Source organism: Mytilus trossulus, chromosome 6, assembly GCF_036588685.1.
Source record: "Mytilus trossulus isolate FHL-02 chromosome 6, PNRI_Mtr1.1.1.hap1, whole genome shotgun sequence".
Lineage (NCBI taxonomy): Eukaryota > Metazoa > Mollusca > Bivalvia > Mytilida > Mytilidae > Mytilus > Mytilus trossulus.
Window position 1 is genome coordinate 64,024,084 of NC_086378.1, and position 24,006 is coordinate 64,048,089.

Below are 24,006 nucleotides of genomic sequence, written 5' to 3' on the forward strand. Positions count from 1 at the left end.
TACCTTCAGTAGTTGTTACTTTATCATATGGTACAAAAATTATTCCAAAAAATCAATTCGTGTTCACCCCAGGTGACTTTTAAAATGTCGATATCATTGATAAAGCTCTAAATTATCTCCCTTTGGTTAAAAAAAGCCATTTTTTGGCTTTAAAATAGAAATATTTTTTTTAATTCATCGGTGACCTATATTTTTTATTGTTGTTTTCGAATAAGCTGTACACAAACTAAATAATCGTAAAATTTAAGCGATTTCTGTAATTTAGTTCTTTTTTTATTTCGATATTACCGCTATTTCTCACAGGCACTTGTTTCTGTCAATATGGGGTTTACTATCCATACCAGTACAAAAAAAAACACAAGGTAGCTAACGGGAATTTTCAATGTGTTCGCTTCAACCAATATTTTATTACTTTCCCTTGCCCCTTTCACGAATAAAAGTACACCAGTCTTTCGGTAATTGAATTATCTTTACAATGAAACAACTCTCACGTACCTTGAGAATACCCCTCAAACATTATAACACACTTGAGATGAGAATTATTGACCTTTTTCCAGACCATTGAATTTGGAAGGACTAAACTTCCGGTTTACTTAGGAAGTTAATAGAACACAGCAATCTGATTGGTCGAATTCATCTGGTTACCTGTTTATTTATACTAGTTATCAGAAACCAGAAAAATGTGACCAATGGGATTGCTCAGTTTTATTAATTTCCTAAGTTAACCGGAAGTTTAGTCCTTCCAAATTCAATGGTCTGGAAAAAGGTCAATAATTCTCATCTCAAGTGTGTTATAATGTTTGAGGGGTATTCTCAAGGTACGTGAGAGTTGTTTCATTGTAAAGATAATTCAATTACCGAAAGACTGGTGTACTTTTATTCGTGAAAGGGGCAAGGGAAAGTAATAAAATATTGGTTGAAGCGAACACATTGAAAATTCCCGTTAGCTACCTTGTGTTTTTTTTGTACTGGTATGGATAGTAAACCCCATATTGACAGAAACAAGTGCCTGTGCTATTTCTCCTATTAGTTCAACAGAAAAAAAGTACATTAACAAAAATGTATGCTTCTTTCGACGGCAGATTGTGAGCGTAAATGAACGGTGACCCCATTTTTTTATTTCATTTTTCTATTATGGATAAGATAAAGTTCATTTACAGAAAAATATAGAGAAATCCTATATTAAATAAAAAAAATCATTTAGACCCGCGAGCCCCCTTAAGGGATCGACTGACAATTTTGGTCATGATGACTTGTTTGTATATTTTACTTTGCTGAACATTATTGCTGTTTACAGTTTATCTCTGTAATACGAACAGTAAAACGCACTTTAATAGGAAATACAAGTCCTGTGTCTAAATAGGAAACAAACTAAGAAACTTATCAACATGACAATGGTAATAAAATAACAAAGGACTACTATATATATAAGGCTAGCAGTTACTATCATACGCCAGCTTCAGACCTCAACTAAACTAATTGAAAGGTTTTATATGTCTTCATTATGCACACTCTCTCCCATGTTGCATTTATTGCTAATTTGTTTCGGAACATTCATGAAATATTTCTCACTGGCAACAAAAAAAAACCGATAATTTAAAATAGGTTGTTTACATACAAATTACGAAGAAACGTAAGATTCAACTTCCGAGGACAAAGTTTCCCTTATGGATGGATTTAAATATGTTTTAACTTCATATTGGTCAAACACCTCTTTAATTGTTTCGTTCTTGTTTTTCTTGAATTTCAAATTTCAGTTTCAGCGTTCCGTAGGTGAATTCTTTACTTAAAATTCAGCGTTTTACATTGTACTGGTTTTTCGAGAGCAACATTGGTGTACGGCCAAAAATGGAAAAAATCCGTCATGCAGCTGACAGTGTGGCTTCTCTTTGCACGCCCCGTTCTGACTGGATGTACATGTGTACTTTTAGTTTGCTCAAAGTCGATTGTCGTACGATTACTTAAAAATACCCAAATAACAAAATGCAAATACGGGACAATAATATCCTTTAATACAAAAAAATCTATTCCTTTTGTTTACTATTATAAAACAGTGGTTGATTTAGAACCTATAATGGATCTATGTGTATGATAACCAGTCCAAACGTTGTCTTTAAGGTAGCAACCATTTAACTTTAAAAGTGGGGTGAGGTTGTTTTTTCGAAGCACTAACAATTTTATTAAGTTTTTCATCGCTATTAATCAACGTGTCTGGTTCAAAATTTAACACTATAAGGCATGGATATTTTTTCTTTTGTCCTCTGCTGGCACAGATGATTAAATCATCAAATTAGGGATCAGAATATTTTAATGTACCATTATCGAAGCCCCTAGTGGTAGTATCAAGTAAAAAAAAACAGGGATTATCTAAATATTGGTTCCCCAGAAGATTACCATTTATAGAAACTTTTGAACACAATTTTCAACTTTCAAAATGCCGGCACCTACAACTGGATAGATGGGTGCTTAATGTAGTACAGCGGCAACTATTACATAAACATGAATGCCAGTTGGGTGCTTAATGTAGTACAGCGGTAACTATTACACAAATATGAATGCTCGTGAAAATAATGTTTATGGCATACGTTTTTATAAATGATATGAAAGGTTTCAACTTTTACAAATTCAGAGCTATACGTTGGATTTAAAAGTTTACTTTATTTGGCCTTTTCAATTTTATTTGACTTTATTTGCCTTTTTAACTTCAATGGTTCGAGTGTCAATGATAAGTCTTTTGTAGACGAAACGCGCGTCTGACGCAAAAACCGGCAAAATTTATATTCTGTATCTATCTATGACGAGTTTTTGTTACAGTAAATACCTTGTAACAGTATCTTGGTTCCAATTTGCTGATATTAAAAATTAGTACCGTCTTAATTTCAGCGTAAATAAGATTATATTAAAAACCTCCCACACTGTGGACTAGCACAACCTTAATTAGGACACCATGCATTCAGTATCATAAAACCAGCAGGTAAAATGGTCAATATCAGAGCCGTACGCCTGGTTTTTAAATAGATTATCTTCTTTTAAGAAATATTAATTTTGTCATCCAATTTGTCACCGCTTACAAATGTCCGTTTTATTTCATACACAAACTTTTAAGTATCAGTATGTTTTTAATTCATATTGTTTCGTTTCGTTCCGCTTTTATTTCGTTTCGCTTTTTACAGGTATCCCTCTCATTGCCCCTTTTCTTTTTTGATATTTTAAGCAAACATTTAAAAAATCAAACTTTCAAAAAGTAAAATAATCAAAATTGCGCGTTAGGTTTAGTATTTTAAAAGTTTGATAAAATTTTTAAACTATCAAATTTATAAACGATATTTAGAATTTTGATATTTTAATAATTTGGTTAAAATTTCAAAATTTCAAAACTTTAACACAATTTGAAATTTTGCTATTTTAAAACTTTGATCAAAATTCCAAAAATCTAAAATTTCAAAACTTTTTAAAACTTTGAATTGATAAGTGTTACACGGACCGGACTCGATAAGCATTGCAGATTAAAATTTTGTTTATCAATGTTTTTCAAATATTTTTTTTGTATTTCCTGTATATGAGTATTACATTATTGACGTTTTTAACGTTGACATAAATATTTCTTTGTTTTCTAGCAAAGTGCAGTTTACTATTCATACCCGTAAACTGAAAAATCCTAGGATTTACTACAATGTGCAATTTACTTTCCATATCCGTATGCCATCAAAAAATTATACTTGGGTTCGTTTTACTCGGTCTTTGATTTCCATGTTGTGGTCAGTGTACTGTTGTTTGTCTTTGATTTCCATGTTGTTATCAGTGTACTGTTGTTTGTCTTTGATTTCCATGTTGTGGTCAGTGTACTGTTGTTTGTCTTTGATTTCCATGTTGTGTTCAGTGTACTGTTGTTTGTCTTTGATTTCCATGTTGTGTTCATTGTACTGTTGTTTGTCTTTGATTTCAATGTTGTGTTCAGTGTACTGTTGTTTGTCTTTGATTTCCATGTTGTGTTCATTGTACTGTTGTTTGTCTTTGATTTCAATGTTGTGTTCAGTGTACTGTTGTTTGTCTTTGATTTCAATGTTGTTATCAGTGTACTGTTGTTTGTCTTTGATTTCCATGTTGTGTTCAGTGTACTGTTGTTTGTCTTTGATTTCCATGTTGTGTTCAGTGTACTGTTGTTTGTCTTTGATTTCAATGTTGTGTTCAGTGTACTGTTGTTTGTCTTTGATTTCCATGTTGTGTTCAGTGTACTGTTGTTTGTCTTTGATTTCCATGTTGTGTTCAGTGTACTGTTGTTTGTCTTTGATTTCCATGTTGTGTTCAGTGTACTGTTGTTTGTCTTTGATTTCCATGTTGTGTTCAGTGTACTGTTGTTTGTCTTTGATTTCAATGTTGTGTTCAGTGTACTGTTGTTTGTCTTTTAAAAGTTTTGTCTTTTTTCTTTTGTTTGCCATGGCATTTTGTCAGTTTGTTTTCGACTACTAGAGTTTGACTATTCCTTTGGTATTTTGTTACAACTAAATATTTGGATTTGCCCTTGGATTTCTCTTCTCTTCTCTTGTTTTTTCTCTCAATCTTGTCGATTTATAATAATAAAAACATATTGTGATCGAGTTATTGCCACAGGAAAAGAGAGGTCAAATACCTACTTTCTCGGGCTAGTATTTATATAAGTAATCATGATCAAGTTCAAATATATATATAAAATTGAGAATGGAATGATATGGATTTATATATATATATACAGACTACTTATTATGGTATTTTCTTTCGTTTAAAGGAACAAATTCAATTAAATATCATAAAATCATGTATTTGTGGTGTATAATTAAACCAGAGACATATAATACATTGCATTATATGTCTCTGTTTAAACATATTTATTCATTTGCATTTCCAAATATATGACTACAAATATATTTAAGTGATCATAGTACAAATAAATCAATGAACAAATGAATATCAAATGTTACAATAGGTTAGGATACTTAAGGTGTATGACCCTTCTCTAAGGTTTGTGTATTATGAAATATCAAATGTTAATAATACTATAGACAATAGGTTAGGATACTTAAGGTTGATGATCCTTCTCTAAGGTTTGTGTATTATGAAGTTTCAAATGGTAATAATATCATAACTGCCGTAAATTTTAGACAGATTAGCATTGCCGTTTCGTACAAATATCATCCACACACCGGTCAACCCGCGGAGCAATTACACGAGACAGAAAATGGTAGGAAAGTAAAATCTGGATTCGATTCCCATGGAGGATTATGGAAATCAGATTATACTTTCCCAACGTTTGCGGTCTGTTGCAATTGCTGCTATGGTTTCGGATCGGAGTACCTGGTGTCATTCAAAGAAATGCGGCTTCTTATTTATAATAAAATGCTTCGCTGAGATACTTATACACAAGTTATTATCCCGAAAGTAGAAAAAAATGCTTGTTTTGGGCCCCTAATTCCTAAACGGTTGGGACCATCATCCCCAGAATCATTCCAAACCATCCTTTTGTGGTATTGAACCTTCTTATAAATTTTTAAAGAGATCCTTTCAAGTAAACTAAACTTATTGTCCGGAAACCAATGTGTCTTCGACGACATAATACCATTATACGATCCCAAAATTTCTGTTGCGCTCGTATAAAAATAACAAGATTTGGTATAATTGTCAATAAGACGACCATACATGCACCAGGTAAAAAATGTGAGGCAACTTCAGCAGGACATTTTTTGTGTGTATAACATCAGCAATGCAGACTTTAATACAGATTTTTCTATATAACATCACGGTTGTATAATATTAAGATTATACACTTGTTTGTCTGCTGTCGCTTATTCATTATTATTGTTTACAGAAAGTGTTGAAATATCTTTACAATTCGGTTAATGAACTTCAGTTGAACAAAACCTCAAGGTGAACTAGAATTTGTCAATATCTATATTTTTGTTTTTAAATCAACATATTTATTTCAAATAAAATTGAGAATGGAAATGGGGAATGTGTCAAAGAGACAACAACCCGACCATAGAACAGATAACAGATACTGGTTTCAGGGTAAGTCATTGCTACCATTGCATGCACGAATTCTGCTTTGAATTCGAACTAAATTTCGTATATATGCGATGTTGCAGTTGAAAAGCATATCGATTTTTTATATAAAAAAAACTTTCGTATGCTTGTCATGCTTAGCATTGAAACAATAGGAACAGAATCCTTAATCCAATACAAGATCTTATTGAAACATTTAATTTCCAATGGTTTTTGTCGAGCCTGCAACTTTTGATGGAGAAAGCTTGACATAGGGATAGTGATCTGGCGGCGGCGGTGGCGGCGTTAGCTAACTTCTTAAAAGCTTTATATTTTAGAAGGTAGAAGACATGGATGCTTCATACTTTGTATATAGATGCCTCATGTTACGAACTTTCCGTCAGTCACATGCCCAATGTTCTTGACCTCATTTTCATGGTTCATTGACTACTTGAAAAAAAAGTTAAGATTTTTTGTAATGTTAAATTCTCTCTTATTATAAGTAATTGGATAACTATATTTGGGTATATGTGCGTACCTTGTAAGGTCCTCATGCCCGTCAGACAGTTTTCACTTGGACCTCGACCTCATTTCATGAATCAGTGAGGGCCCTCATGGGGTTTTTGATTATGTGATTACTTGGCCGTTTTTTTTAATGATTATTTGATTATTAAGCCAAATATTTCATGATTATTTGATTACCTAGGACTGTATTTTTAGTTTATGATTATTTGTTTACTAAAGATAAGCAAATATTTAATGATTATGTGATTATATTGGCAAAAAAATGGTGATTATGTGATTACTAGGACCCCCCATGAGGGGCCTCATCAGTGAACAAGGTTAAGTTTTGGTGGTCAAGTTCATATCTCAGATACTATAAGCAATAGGTCTAGTATATTCGGTGTAAGGAAGGACTGTAAGGTGTACATGTCCAACTGGCAGGTGTCATGTGACCTTGACCTCATTTCCATGGTTCAGTGGTTATAGATAAGTTTTTGTGTTTTGGTCTGTTTTTCTTATACTATATGCAATAGTTCTACTATATTTGTGTATGGAATGATTGTAAGGTGTACATGTCTAGCTGACAGGTGTCATCTGACCTTGACTTCATTTCCATGGTTCAGTGGTCAAAAGTTAAGTTTTTGAATTTTGGTCTATTTTTCTAATACTTTATGCATTAGTCAACTATATTTGGTTTATGGAAATATTTTATGATCTATATGTCTGTTACGCAGGTTTTATTTGACCTTAACCTCATTTTTACGGTCCATTGCTAAGTGTTAAGTGTTTATGTTTTGGTCTTTTTTTCTTCAATTTATAAGCAATAAGTCAACTATATTTGTTGTATTGAAGAATTGTTAGGGAGCTACCATTTGATTTTTATGTGGGGGCTAGGATGAAAAATTGTGTCCTGCTTTTTTTTTAGTTGTAATCTCTGTCCTGCCTTTTTATTTTTTACTCTATTCGGTCCTGCCTTTTTTTTTACTAGTTTATCCTGACTTTTTTTACACAAATTGTCATCCTGCCTTTTTTTTTACCAAGTTGCTCATCCTGCCTTTTTTTTTACTCAAAACTCCTGTCCTGCCTATTTTTTTCAAATTTCATCCTAGCCCCCCCATAAAAATCAAATGGTAACTCCCTTAGCTGTACATGTCTACTTGGCATGGTTCATCTGACCTTGACCTCATTTTCATGGTTCATTGATCAATGTTTTCTTTTGTTAATGTTGAGTTTATGTGACAGTTGTAATAAAGGTTTATATTTAGGTCTATCAACATAATATCAATGATTAGTTCAATTCAATTCAATATTTTATTGGAAAGAGCACAATAGAGGCGTGATCCAAATACAGACAATTATAATAAACAACATATAAATGAAATAAAGATTCATGTAACAAGTCATGAGCCAATTATATGTATACAAATACATTATAGACTGATATTGATACCATAGACTTATATTTCAGTATTATTATAGATTTTCATATATTTACTTAAAACACACAATATAAGATATTTATATATATGTCGTGTACAAGTTGCGATTTTGTATAGGTTATAACATGTACAAAAATATTGTAATGTTATAACTTGTATAATGCAAAAATACAAGTTATAACATGTACAAAAGTACCTCATACATGTTATAACCTGTACAAAATATTGCTTAAAAATGTTTTTAACTTGTACAAAATCGAAAAATAAGGATATTTTTCTATTATTGCAACAAATGTTATTGACGAAATAATATTTTCATAACTTTTTTTTTAAACCATCATGTAACTTTGTTAGTGTGTTTGGTCATTTTTTGATACAGTTAATGCCCAGGTGCCGGTATTACAAAGACGTTACGCACGGTATTGGTGCCACTTTGCGTTATACGACGTTCCTAATAAAACGACGATTTTGACGTTGTTCCACGAAAAGTTTCAAACGTTGACCTTATTTTCTACTCATGTGAAATGCCGCTAAAAGTACAGAGATTTTCGCTTCTTTATATGGTTTTATTTTTTTTTAAGGCGGTGCAAATAGAAAATTCCAATGACTTTGACAGGGAATTCAATCTCACTGCTTTAATATCTATTATATTGTGGTGATACAAATCATTATATTCTGATGTGTTGTTATATATTAAATCAATATTTGTATATAGCAGTTACATGTATGTATAACTTTCATCCAATTGTTTATCATTCTATTCTACGATTCTAATAAAAGTGCAGTACACGTGCATGGTAGACACTCTTCAATAACAATTCGATTTTTCCAATAGATTGGATTTGAGTAGACATTCATAATTTTCCACAGAACTTTCTTGTGTTATTCCTCCGCATGCGTTAACACATTTCTTTTGTACGTGTGCATAGATTTTAATGCATATAAGTATTTCAAACGAAACAATATGTTTGTTTTATTAATTTCCGTTCTTATGGGTATTCATTGCAGAAATGAATTTATAACAAGCGATAGATGATATCCGCTTAAATATACGAAAGTCAAATCTCTATGGCAACAATACATCGGAATTAATCCCATACACATTGCTAGGTAGATGTACTCACAGTAGATTAATAAAAATGATAGTTTAGATATACTGAAATTTTATGGCATACGAGTATTTCTCTGATAAAACTTTTTGTTAAATGAGTCGATGCGACAACAAAAAAAATGATTGCACGTTTTACTGAAATGATCACGACTAAGGAGTACTTTTTCTCATGAGATTTATTGTGAGAATTTTTGTGTATAGATAGCTTCGAATTTTTTAATAGCATTGCTAGGAATTACAGATACTGTCTGGCTGACTGAGGAGGATAATTAAGAAGATCTCACTTTGGTTTGCATTTCCCTTTTCAATGTATCTTGCATGCTTTTATAAAGTGGGGGTGTGGTCATTAGTAAGTTTTCTCTTTGATATAGCTCCGGGGCCTTGTCTTTATGGAGTATCCCAGTTAAATATTTCGACATCTTAAATCCTTGAAACATTGCAGATTTCCATTTTAATGCATATAAAACGAGAACTTTATTTTATATAGATCAGACCATTTCATTTAAATATGTTATGCCAAATATGCAAGAAAAGTCGTATACCAGTTTAACGTTATTATAACGCGAACGTCAAATTACTGTTACGGGGACATTTCATTGGACATCTTAGATCGTTTCGGATTTTCTACCTGCGATTCAAACAAAAGTACATATCATATCATTTTAAAGGAAATTGAATGTATATTCCTTTCATATCAGTCAACAGGTGATAAAAATTAGAGATATAGTAGAATTTCGTTTGATAAAAAGCCTCTGAATTATTCTTTGTGTTGTTTTGTCCATCGGGACATTTTATTGGACACGGGAAAAATGACGATGTTTTTAAAATAAGACCACAGTTACATAATGATGACTTCAGATAGCTTCTTCGGAACATGTATAATTTTTCTGATATTATTAAAATCCATTTTCGTATGTTATATATTATGAAATAGAAGACAGAAAGTTTTTTTACGGGTTGAGCAGCAAATTGGGACATTTTTTCTCTTTTTTTGTTTAAACTTTTCTGACGATCTTCCTACTCTGATAGTTAAAAACGTCTATTACTTCATTTAACGTTAAATGTATACAATATAATTGTCAAATTTTAAACCATTCTGCATTCTTATGAATCCGCACTGGGCTTTCAAAGACGCACATAAAACAAAATTGTAACAGCGGGACACCCTTAAAATGACGTTATAGGCATCGAAATGAGCATGTTTTTACATTAAAAAATAGACAAAGCACAAATTCATCTATGTTATTGATTTCTATGGTTTATTTCCTTTCGAATGATATGCATAACATGGCTATTTATTGTAAAGGATAAGAGCTTGAATTTGAATAACCCGCCATCTAACCCATATTTCCAAAGTGACACCAATATCGTGCGCAACGTCAAAGCATTCTTAAGACCTGTCATACGATATATCTTAGGACATGTCTTATGATCCTCTTATGACTATCTATGGACATATCTTTATTTGATGAATTATAATTGCAAGTGTCCACTTTAAAGGCATAGTAAAATACTAGTTGACACTAAAAGACACAAGAGGATAGCCAGGATAGATGGGTCTACAAATAAAATTTGGAATGGAAATGGGGTATGTGTTTAACGGACAACTACCCGCCCATGGAGCACACAACATCCAAAGGCCACACATACATGCTTTCAAAGTAGGAATATATATTTAAAACACCACAATGAAATTCGCCTCATGCAATGATCTTAGAGTTTATAAAAAAAAATTGAGTTATGAATTTACATAAGTCATGCTGAAGGCAAAAAATGTGGAAGAGTAAATCCAAAGATATTGATAATGAAGCGTGGTCCAATGAAAACTATGTCAGCTCTCTCTTGCTTTTACAGAGTAAGCATATAAGACATTGTTTTAGTCTTTGCATGCTATAAAACAAGAGGAAGGAGTATTACCCAAATTTATTAGGCATCTTTCTTAATTTTTTTGGAAGACTTTAGTTACTAGATAGATATAGGAAGATGTGGTGTGAGTGCCAATGAGACAACTCTCCATCCAAATAACAATTTAAAAAGTAAACCATTATAGGTTAAAGTACGGCCTTCAACACGGAGCCTTGGCTCACATCGAACAACAAGCTATAAAGGGCCCCAAAATTACTAGTGTAAAACCATTCAAACAGGAAAACCAACGGTCTAATCTATATAAACAAAACGAGAAACGAGAAACACGTATAAATTACATAAACAAACGACAACTACTGTACATCAGATTCCTGACTTAGGACAGGTGCAAACATTTGCAGCGGGATTAAACGTTTTAATGGATCCAAACCTTCTCCCTTTTTCTGAAACAATAGCATAACATCACAACATAGAAAAACATACAATAAAATATCAATTGGCAGACTTAACTCAATCAAAAAAAGTATGTAATGTAATTGTCATTGAGGGAATGCAAGCTTTTAGTAAATAGTGTCACACCTATTTAAGCATGATGGACTGCATAAAACATACAATTACATGAAAACACATTTCACCAACATAAGTCATGAAACATATATTTCTGAAACTTTGTGAGCATTGTTCTCTTCAGAAAAAGACACGTTCTGGCCTATTTATCGTTGTTCTTTATGCATTGATGAATTTAAACGCATATTTTACTTCATTCAGATTTATCTTAAATTTTATATATGTATATGCACAAACTACTGTAAAAGATTATTATCTGATGAAACGGTATGGTGGTCTCTCTCTTAAAAAAGGCGAGAAATTTCAGTGTGTGCACTCTTGACATTTCTTATAAAAGAAAATTTATAAAATTAAATATTTTATTTGAATGCCAGGAGTGTACGATCTGAAACTGGATATATTGATGAAAATATGTCTAGTCCTGATATATATATACCATGTGCCAATCCGTTTGTGCTTTGACAACATCTTAAAAATGAGTCGATTTTAAAGCCTTTGAAAAGTTTTTGGAAAGTTCCTTTTTTAAAATTCTATCATCAAATTGGGATTCAAGGTCATATTCAGGCAAAAGGTAACTAACTCAGTTTCAGAGAAAAGTAAACTGCAAGAATTTCTAGAGCTGACAACAGCAATCAAGAACAAAGTACAGCATGTCTCAAGAGAGAAAAAATCAATATAGAAAATTGAATGAACTCCATCATACTTGTAAAATAGACAAAAAACAACATAGGTACAAACGTGAAACAGTACTTGTGTCAAGAATGTGTCCATAGTGCACGAATTTCCCACTGGCACTATCATTTTCTAAGTTCAGTGGACTGAAATTGGGGTCAAAACATCATAGTGAACATGTATACGCAGTTTCAAGCTTCATCAAAAACTACCTTGACCAAAAACTTTAACCTGAAGCCGGACAGACAGACAAACAAACGAATGAATGCACAGACCAGGAATCATAATGCCCTCAGGGGAATAAAAATTAAATGATGGACATCAACAAGGAAGCAATGGCACCAACTTACTAAGTACCCTATGTCTCATACGAGAAAAAATTCTGTATAGAAAAGTCAATGAATCAACATTACTTAGACGACAAACAACACAGGTAAAAAGGTTAACCAATACTTAACAGTACCATGTTCAAGAAAGGTTAGATACATAATGCAAGCTCAAATTCATTTTCAGTAGTGAACCTGTTCATACAGACATCATGCACTGTTTTATTGTACTAATGAAAGGTGAACTGGAGTATATTTTCCTTCAGTTACACCATGAATAGTGCAAGAAGACGTAATTTTATGTAATGTTCCATAGTTTATCTTGTATTCTCTTTCTAAATTATATTGGTCCATGTCTGTTTGTTTTAATTAATGGTACATGTTTTCGTATTCTGGTATTAGTATATAACAATATTTGAAAAATCTATAATAACTTACATCTATAGAAGCATGTATCTTGTTTTAGTCAACCGATCTTTTCAGATGTGAAAAGCAGTTTAATCGAAAATTATATTTGTTTAACTATTAACTATAGCTTTTAGTAAAATCAAATGTAAATACTTTAACCAACATATAAAACAGAAACAACTTTTCAGCACATGAACAGGATACTTATTTCCTAACAAAGGAGTAGGTTCAGTAAGACCCCTTTTTGGCCCCAAAATATAGCAGTTTTACAAAATCTTCAAAATGTAAATTTTTAGTTATTTATTGGAAAGAAGAATGCTTCTGCTACATAAATATGGGCAGTTTTTGACAGTACAATGCACATACAACGGGTACTCGCATCATTAAATTATGCTAAATTACTGAAATCTTCAGAATTTGAGCATTTCAGTTAAATTTCAGACGGTTTCCTTTAAAAATGTATCAAATATGCCAAAAAAACATCACTTTTCAGATGGTTTTTGTCAAACAAGAGGCTCTCAAGAGCCTGAATCGCTCACCTTAATTCTTTTGGTTAAATCTCTCATTAATGATTATTTTGGCTTTTCAATTTATTTAAATGTTTTTTGGATCGTCACATTTTCTTCAAATGCCAAAAAAAATAATCATTTTCTCCTATGTTCTATTTTAGCCATAGTAGAGCTATGTTTCTTGACATACAAGGAAATAAAATATAAAATTTATACTAGATACTCTATAACTCATTTAGCCTAAGTTTGGCTGAAATTGATACAGCAGTTTCAAAGGAGAAGATTTTTTAAAGTAAGTCAACATGATGAACAAATTGTGAAAAAAGTCTTTAAAGGGCAATAACTCCTTAAGGGGTCAATTGACAATTTTGGTCAAATTGACTTAATAGAAGATCTTACTTTGCTGAACATTATTGCTGTTTACAGTTTATTTCTTTCTATAATTATATTCAAGATAATAAACAAAAACAGCAAAATTTCCTTAAAATTATCAATTCAGGGGCAGCAACCCAACAGGTTGTCTGATTCATCTGAAAATTTCAGGGCAGATAGATTTTGACCTGATAAACAATATAACCCCTGGTCAGATTTGCTCTAAATGCTTTGGTTTTTGAGTTATAAGCCAAAAACTGCATTTGACCCCTATGTTCTATTTTTAGCAATGGCGACCATGTTTGTTGATAGATCATAACTTCGGATACAATTTACAAACTAGATACCCTAAGGAACTTTCAGTTAAAGTTTGGAAGTATCTGGCCCAGTAGTTTCAGAGGAGTAGATTTTTGTAAAAGATTTCTAAGATTTACGAAAAATGGTTAAAAATTGACTATAAAGGGCAATAACTCCTAAAGGGGTCAACTGACCATTTCCGTCATGTTGACTTATTTGTAAATCTTACTTTGCTGAACATTATTGCTGTTTACAGTTTATCTCTATCTATAATAATATTCAAGATAATAACCAAAAACAGCAAAATTTCTTTAAAATTATCAATTCAGGGGCAGCAACCCAACAACAGGTTGTCTGATTCATCCGAAAATTTCAGGCCAGATAGATCTTGACCTGATAAACAATATAACCCCTGGTCAGATTTGCTCTAAATGCTTTGGTTTTTGAATTATAAGCCAAAAACTGCATTTGACCCCTATGTTCTAATTTTAGCAATGGCGACCATGTTTGTTGATAGATCATAACTTTGGATACAATTTACAAACTAGATACCCTAATGAACATTCAGTTAAAGTTTGGAAGTATTTTGCCCAGTAGTTTCAGAGGAGAAGATTTTTGTAAAAGATTACTAAGATTTACGAAAAATGGTTAAAAATTGACTATAAAGGGCAATAACTCCTAAAGGGGTCAACTGACCATTTCCGTCATGTTGACTTATTTGTAAATCTTACTTTATTGAACATTATTCCTGTTTACAGTTTATCTCTATCTATAATAATATTCAAGATAATAACCAAAAACAGCAAAATTTCCTTAAAATTACCAGTTCAGGGGCAGCAACCCAACAACGGGTTGTCTGATTCATCTGAAAATTTCAGGGCAGATAGATCTTGACCTGATAAACAATAATACCCCATGTCAGATTTGCTCTAAATGCTTTGGTTTTTGAGTTATAAGCCAAAAACTGCATTTGACCCCTATGTTCTATTTTTAGCAATGGCGACCATGTTTGTTGATAGATCAAAACTTCGGATACAATTTATAAATTAGATACCCTAATGAACATTCAGTTAAAGTTTGAAAGTATTTGGCCCAGTAGTTTCAGAGGAGAAGATTCTTGAAATAGTTTACGACGACAGACGACGACGGACGCCAAGTGATGGCATAAGCTCACTTGTCCCTTCGGGACAGGTGAGCTAAAAATGAAAGTGGCCACATTCATGTTCATCAATAATATTTAAATGTACTAAGTTGTATTTGAATATAATACATAACATATATAAAGGTTAAGGATGAACACAGATGGGCCACTTTCATTTTGGACAAAAAACATCTGAAAAGTGACGTTTTTTGGCATATTTGATAGATTTTTCATATTTAAGCTTGAATCGGAGCTTTTCTAATGACTAAACAGTTAAAATATTTTACTTAAACTAATTGAATCAATTTAAATAGACACTAAAGTGTTTAAAAAGAGTCCAAAGTGTTTCGTTCGATGAACCTGAAATTTGAGGCAAAAATAGGCCTTTAACACACCTACTCCTTTTTATGTGTACCCTGTGAGTAAATCAATGGCAAAATATGACCTAAAAACCCCAATCAAAGTGTACTTCAGCAGTAAGAATTTAAAAATGTTTGGCCCTATTGTATTGAATCCAATCCCTTATTACACAATAGTATAATTTTTACTGAGCATATTGGAATGTATTCAATCTTTACAGATATTTCTTTGACGAAAATATATCAAGTAATCCCTATATCTTGTCTCATTCTGTTGATTTTTTTTATTTTTTTTTTTAATAATCATGATATATTCCAGTATCCACATTGAAAATACAATACATGTATGAAACTTCATTCTGTACAATTCTATTTTAATACATTTTCTTCAGAGAATATATGTTCTTCTTAACCAGTACATAACTCATCAAATCCATAGTATAACAAACAAAGATATCCATATTATGTTTTAATGGTTTTATTTGGCCTGAGGAACTTTCCAAACACTAACTAGTCACTTTTGTCTTAAACTTTTCCATTTCCCTCCAAAGGTTTATTATCATGGGGCTCCAGAGTGGATTTACTTCCAGGTCAATCCAAAGTGTTGTCTGAAAAATAATAAATGTAAAAATAAGATAATGAATGGAAACAAAATAAAACCATGAATACACAATGTCATGTGTTTTCTAACATGTTGACACAGGCACTTGTCTCAGAATTTTTTTTCCTATATACCTTGTTATAATAAGGTATATAGGAATTTTTTATTCTGAGACAAGTGCCTGTGCATGTTGATATAAAAATCTTAATTTTTTAATACTAAAATTCAAATTTCAAGGGTAAGTGTTTTGTCTTGCTCTGAAATATTTGTTTATGTTAAAATAGAAAATGCAGGATGCAACAGTTTTTTCCTGGTCTGAAAAAAACCCAACAATGATAAAATATTGGAAATACAATTTTTTTTATTTTAAGTTGACAATGTTAATATTTGGATGCAGATTATAAGTAAGTACAAAACAATGAAAAAGAATTGCTCTAGATTCAGTTCAATAAGTACAATACTAACTCTGAGTTATAGATTATGGACAAAGGAGTTCCTCTGGTCTATAAGCATCTCCTGACGTCTAGGAAAAGATTAAAGATCAAGGTGAAAACTCATCCTATAATATAAATCAATTTATTAGAACACATGAACACCATTGTTCTAAATTCATATGTATTATGAAAGTAAACAAATTGTGTAATGAAATAAAAACAAATGGTTGGATAAATATGGCATTTATCTGGCAATTAAAATATGCCATTTTGATATATATATAAATTCTTTCTTTTCATTTTGAAAACAAAACCCAAAAGAATGTAATTCAGTTATAACCATCAATTTGATATTTATTCAGTATAATATTTATCATTTACCTGAACTATACATCTGATTGAAATTAACTCTTATTACAATGTGCCAGTCTTCCATTAACACTGTCATAATGAAAACATCTGCACTTATGCAATTATAAAATAAAAAAAGATTCTCTGAATATATAATTGAAACGGCAGTCAGATGACATCTAGAGGTTAAGATAGAATCAATAGATAGGTGTTTATTCATTATATCAAGATTTATATTGGCTGAGTCTATTTAAGTTGTGAATAAATAAAACCGAATATATCAAAGACAGATAATAAACACTTCCACCTGCATTCAAGTATTGGTGCAGTGCACTGATACTTAGTCCTAAGGTTGCTTTTAAAATTGCCTCCGGCAACTAGGTCACTTTTAAATACATTTGTAAGTAAAGTTTTGTACAATTTTAAAGGTAAAAGGTTGTTTCAAATGAGACAAAGTATCTTGTCCCAGTAATGCTATAAAACTAACCTGGGAAACATTTCATGTAATTGTAAACCATCACACTAGGTCAAAAGTCTGAAGCAAGTGACATACTGCAGTCTGTGTGCATCTCAGACAAAATGGTCTTCATGATGGATCACAAATCTGACAAATACAAAATGATTTAAACTGTTTCATATTCTTGAGGATAGTTCTGTTATTTAAAGGTAGCTGGGGTATCTAAATGTTTAACATTTTTTTTCTCTTAAACTTCTGTGAAAGATAGATTTCTGAGTCAATGAACCTATAATTTTCAAAAAAGCACAAATTGTCCAATCAAATTCAATACAATCTTTTTAGCTTTCCTGTTGTATACTGAACAGAGGTGGAATTAGAGGGTTTTTCAGGCCCCCCCCCTTTTTTATGAAAAAATGGTTGATTATATAGGGAATCACTGAAGCGGGCCCCCTCTAAGGAAGTCAGTGGCCACCCACTTTTGAAAATTTCTGGATCTACCACTGCTGAATGATAAATAATTGGGAAAATTTTGTCAAAAAAATAAAAGAGAAATTTTGGAACATGCTCAGATAAAAGACAACTGATCTACATTAAACTTACCTTAACTTGAGACAGGACGGTCTCTTTGATTAAAAGTGTCATGGAAATGGCAGTCATCACCAACCTTCGATGGAAACATCAACCCATTTTCACTTCTGAAAATATAAATATATGAGCTTTATACTTATTACAAAATTATGAATCGTAACTGGCAATTTACTTATTTGTTTTTCTAATAATATTGTTTTTTTGTCAATTTCACGATCAAAACTCATCAAGGTTGCATTCTCATTTTTCATATTTTGAGAATTTTTGACAAAACAACAATGGCCGATACGTCTTAAAAATTAGTTTAATACTACAATAATGTAAAGAATGTTCCCTATTGGAATTTTTAAAACAAAAAAATGAGATTCCTTTGGACATTAAAGTATGCAACAAAGAAACATAAATGTCTTTTATATACATCAGTTATGTCATTGATTGAAATTCAAACTAATGTCATGTAAGAAATTGTTCATTTATCTGATGTTATGCCTAATGCAACAGAACCAAATCATTGGCATAAGCTCACACAGAATTATGAAAGTAGTGCTGAGTTCACACGTAATTCGAATCCGATTTGCATTAGTTTAATTCGCATTCGAAACGTTTAACGTCCTAACGTCAATTATAATTCGAATTGGAACGTGCGTCAAACTCACTTTACTGTCCTAACGACGTTAACTTTTTAGCTGGATAAACAAAAACCTATTTCTAATGGGAATTAGTTAATTCGAATTAAAGAAGAAGAGTGTGTGGACGCAATTAGCGAATTCGATTCGCATTTGATTCAATTTCAATTCAAATTAAAGGTACGTGTAAACAAAGCATAGGAAACACATAATGTGTGATTCCAAAGTTCAGGTAAGAAATTGACATGCTTAAAAAAGAGCTGTGCTCTGAGATGCATTATTATGGCTGCTAAATGACAATAATATCTCAACATTTAAACATATAAACAAAGCCTATCTAACAGATTTTTATATTTTATTTTTAATTATTACAAATATTCAAACTGTTACTATTCTTTTATTTCATACTCTATATAAGAAAGAAGAAAATATACTGCATTAGGACAAGATCATGATTTCTATTTTTAATTTTATTATCTTTAACAATATGCTCTATACATTTACTTGTTTATTTTGCAATATTTCATTGATCATTGTACTGCAGTCAGCGAACAAATCAGATTTTATACTTAATATTTATAACTCAATGCTGTGACACAATGTTTTTTTATAGTTCTTATATTGACCAATGGTCCTTGATGCACGATGACCATTAGATAATTTAACACTCGGAAGCTACCGCAGCGTTTGTTTATTTAAAATACGAATGTACGTTATACATGCACTGTGTGTGACAGAATTACAAGATTTGCGGTTTCATTTTTATATAGAATAGTAACAAAAGCTGTTTGTACGCATTTTTATAGCAGCATAATTGCATATGAAGCTGCATTTGCATATTATTATTAAAGAAAATCCTGCCATGTAAACAGAATACAGATTTTTTTACACAGGCACTTGTCTCAGAATTTTTTTTCCCTATATACCTTATTATAAAGGTATATAGGAATTTTTTATTCTGAGACAAGTGCCTGTGTTTTTTTTACCACGCATTGCTTTTATTTTTCGACACTATCATGTATGCTATATCACTTAAATATTTTATAAATATCGACATATTATCAACAAATTGAAGACAATATCGGAATCTTTAACTAAAGCATTAGTTTATATTATTAACAAAACTCGTATTTTAAATTGATTTATTTTTATATGTAACTTTATTTTTTCATTTATTTATTCATTTCATTTAGTACACAGAAAGGAGTACCGTTAGATGATCTTCTGTCTTTCTCGACATCCAGTCTTGATCTTCCAGCAAATTCCAGCATTGTTGAATCAGGATACTTGTTTCGGATACAAAGAAATCAGCAAATATTTAAGGAACAATTAGAACATTGTTGTGCAAGATAAGGGTTTTCTACCTATATGCAGGTAGCAATGATTAACCTTTTTCATTCATGCAAATATGTGACCCCAAGAGTATTAGAAAAAAAATCAAGGTACGCTTGTTGATTTTAAAATTAAACTTAACTCTTCAGAGATAAAATTATGTTTTAGAATGTCGGTTAAAAATTCAGATTCACGAAAGGGAGATAATCTTTGATTTACAAACAGAATTAAGAATGTGTTTGCTGTTTGACAGGTTTTCTTGCTACAGGGAAAAAACAGTAGCCCAGGCTAATAAATTTTGTGTTGGGCCTCTTAATTTAACTAAACACGTCAGTAATGCTCATGTAAATAATATTTGTTGGGTCAGTTTGAACACCTAGATGGAAAGTGTAGTCTTTATCTTGATAATACCAACACAGAGGCCCAGAGCATAAAATATGGTAGTCTATAATTTGAAGGGTCAATAAAGATTGCTTAGTTGATTACTTTAAACTTATTTAGTTGCTGGTAGAAAGTTTTTCTTATTGTTGTTTTTGAAGAGTTTAATAAAGGAAATTATCAATTCATCTTTCAGGGGCGGATCCAGACAATTTTAAAAGGGGGGCCCAACCACCAGACCCCCTCCCCCACTGTCTTTGTTGCTATTATCAAGAGAAAAGAAAACACTTCTCGTGCAGTTTCCCAAACTTTAAATAATTTTACAAGGTATAAATGTCTTTAGAATATTTGAATCATTAGGTTGCTGTCATATAGAATAAAACCAACACATCTCTCGCATATTCAGCCAATATTAAAGGGGCTTTACAATACCATAATGCATATCATGTTTTTTTTTATATAATCAACCTAGTCTTTTTTATGTTTTATGACATTTTTTTCCTATAAAAATATGCTATTGCCAATAAACATACCATTCCCTACAATTATATTTAGTGATTTATTTCTTCTTTGATTGATTTGCTTTATGCTGTATGGATCTGACAAGTTAATCCATTTTCAACTATTTTGTATGTCTGTTCTTTAATATGTTGTGCTGTAACACCTGGGTCTAAGGTTAGAGAGGGTTGGGTTTCTGCAAACATGTTCATCTACACTAAATTCTATATGTGTCAAGATAGGAGCCTGTAATTAGTTGGTTGTTTGCTGTATAACATATCTGTTTTTCTGGTGTTTTTTTTCAACATAATCAGGCTGTTAGTTTTCTGGGTAGGTTTTTTTTCATTGTCATTTCAGGGCTCTTACAAGCTTGATATGTAGCACAAATTTTGTGTATAATTGAGGCCCTGCAGTGACCTTTAGTCTATACTAAATAGCTAATTTCTATTTCATTTAGGCTCTGGTAGAGAGTTGATTCATTGGCAACCATACCGCATCTTCTTACTTTTATATTTATAATAAAGTATGATATTTAAAAAAAAATATATATGACAGACTCAGATGACTGAGTTGCATACATAATGTTTCTTTAACAATGTAGAAAGGTCTTAACTGAACATTGAAGTGGGATATATCTTTAAAGAACTACGATGGACAATAGGTTTTATACGAACTCTCTGAAATTCAAAAGATACAGGTTAAGAAAAATTATTACAAGCTTTTATATCATGGCTGGTTGCAACTTAAATGTTGTTATATTCTTTCTTTCTGTGAGGTTTAAAAGATCTGGATTGAGGGAAGAGTTGATTTCACAAACTTGATAGTCTTTTGTAAATTTTGAAAGGGTTTAAATAAAAGTATAATTAACATAAACTTTATACATCAATGATCAATGTAAATGAGGTCAGATGAGATATGCCAGACAACCAACACCTTATAATCATTTCATACCACATTAGATAACCTACTGCTTTTATCAGAGAAACAAACTAATAAATGAAAACCTAATGAGGATCAATATAACAATAAAATCAAGTCTTGCCAGTCGGACATGTACACCATACAATCATTCCATACACCAAAACAGTTAACTTTTTTGCAACAGGATGAGAAAAAACAAACTGATCCACAAAAACTTAACTTTTACTAATGAACAATGTAAATGAGGTCAAGGTCAGATAAACCCTGCAATACACTTAATATAGCTGGCCTTTTGTTACAGTATCTGTGCTGCATAAATGAGGTAAAAACAGTGTGCATATGACTGATTGAAACTTGGTATCATAAGAGATCTGTATACAACATGTGCAAGACGTAAAGGATCTAGGTCTTCTACCTTTTGAAATATAAGTGTACACCTTTTTAAACAAGATAGTTTACACTGCCCCATGATTAGCATTCTGTCTCACATTTATGCCACTTTCAATGTATATTCAAGGATTTTGAGCATTGATCAATAGATATTGATAAAGACTCCTTTAAACTGCCATTTGGCTGTGTCTTCATTCCATCAATAACCACAGAACAGGAGAGGTAACCCCTGATATCACGAACACCATACATTTTATACACAGGCAAACTTTATATTGTATAAACCAATTGTTATTCCTTTAAATGCAGTTATAGGCAATAGATTCACACCAGTCATTGATATCAATTTCTTTATTTTTCATACAATGGCCTTTTACAATGATGTTAAAATGTGGTACTTGATTTTTGAGACTTCTAAATGATTCAACATGTTATGTTAAAATGATGATTCCTACAAAATTATGTATGACAAAAAGGATACTAATGTTCTCATGTTTCAATTTAAAAAAAACAATGTATGTTATAACAAATCATAAAAAATACAATTATGATGTTTCAAGGTTGTCAATAACTCTAGAACTTTTTTTCACAGAACCAACAGCAGTATGGATACCTTTCACACAATAAAATTCAAAAAAACATGTAGCAAAATTTTCAAATTATGACTTCTAAAAAATCAGTTATTTATTGTGTAATGTTCTTTACTGAACATTTTCCAAAATATTTTTATGTACAAAATTTGAGGCAAAAATTAAAAAAATTGACTGAAATATTAACTTTTTCATCGTCATATGACGGAGCTTATTATCAGCCGATCCCGGAGTCCCGATAAAGGTCCTATCCCCCCTCATTAAGGAAGTAAGTTAGATGTTCTTAAGTTTGTTAAATGTCCGACATAATTGAGGTAGCAAACATACACCAATATGATGAGCTGTATATTTTGCTGCATTTGTTTGCACTTGTCCTAAGTCAGGAATCTAATGTTCAGTAGTTGTCGTTTGTTGGCGTGGTTCATACTACATCTCCTTATATCAATTTACCCGGCCATATTCTGTGTGGAACCTGTAATTCACTGGTTGTCGTGTGTTGTATATTATATTCATTTTTCGTTTTTTACACAAGTCTCACCATTGGGTTTCTAGATTGAATTGTTTAACAATTATCATTTCGGGGATTTTTAAATTTTGTACGTGGTATAGACTTTGCTCATTGCTAAAGGCCGACCCTAATGCATGGAGACCTATTTATTATCATATTTAACCCCTGATATCACGAACACCATACATTTTATACACAGGCAAACTTTATATTGTATAAACCAATTGTTATTCCTTTAAATGCAGTTATAGGCAATAGATTCACACCAGTCATTGATATCAATTTCTTTATTTTTCATACAATGGCCTTTTACAATGATGTTAAAATGTGGTACTTGATTTTTGAGACTTCTAAATGATTCAACATGTTATGTTAAAATGATGATTCCTACAAAATTATGTATGACAAAAAGGATACTAATGTTCTCATGTTTCAATTTAAAAAAAACAATGTATGTTATAACAAATCATAAAAAATACAATTATGATGTTTCAAGGTTGTCAATAACTCTAGAACTTTTTTTCACAGAACCAACAGCAGTATGGATACCTTTCACACAATAAAATTCAAAAAAACATGTAGCAAAATTTTCAAATTATGACTTCTAAAAAATCAGTTATTTATTGTGTAATGTTCTTTACTGAACATTTTCCAAAATATTTTTATGTACAAAATTTGAGGCAAAAATTAAAAAAATTGACTGAAATATTAACTTTTTCATCGTCATATGACGGACCTTTACAATG

The 24,006-nt window shown here is 31.5% G+C and overlaps 1 long non-coding RNA gene across 1 annotated transcript; it reads right to left on the reverse strand.

Moving 5' to 3' along the window:
- Positions 1-16,791: 16,791 nt before the first annotated feature.
- LOC134721674 (uncharacterized) lies at positions 16,792-22,024 on the reverse strand. Its single transcript, XR_010107905.1, has 4 exons — positions 19,854-22,024; positions 18,030-18,124; positions 17,460-17,576; positions 16,792-17,080 (listed from the first exon to the last, which is right to left on the reverse strand). It is a non-coding gene; the product is annotated as an uncharacterized LOC134721674 (long non-coding RNA).
- Positions 22,025-24,006: the final 1,982 nt, after the last annotated feature.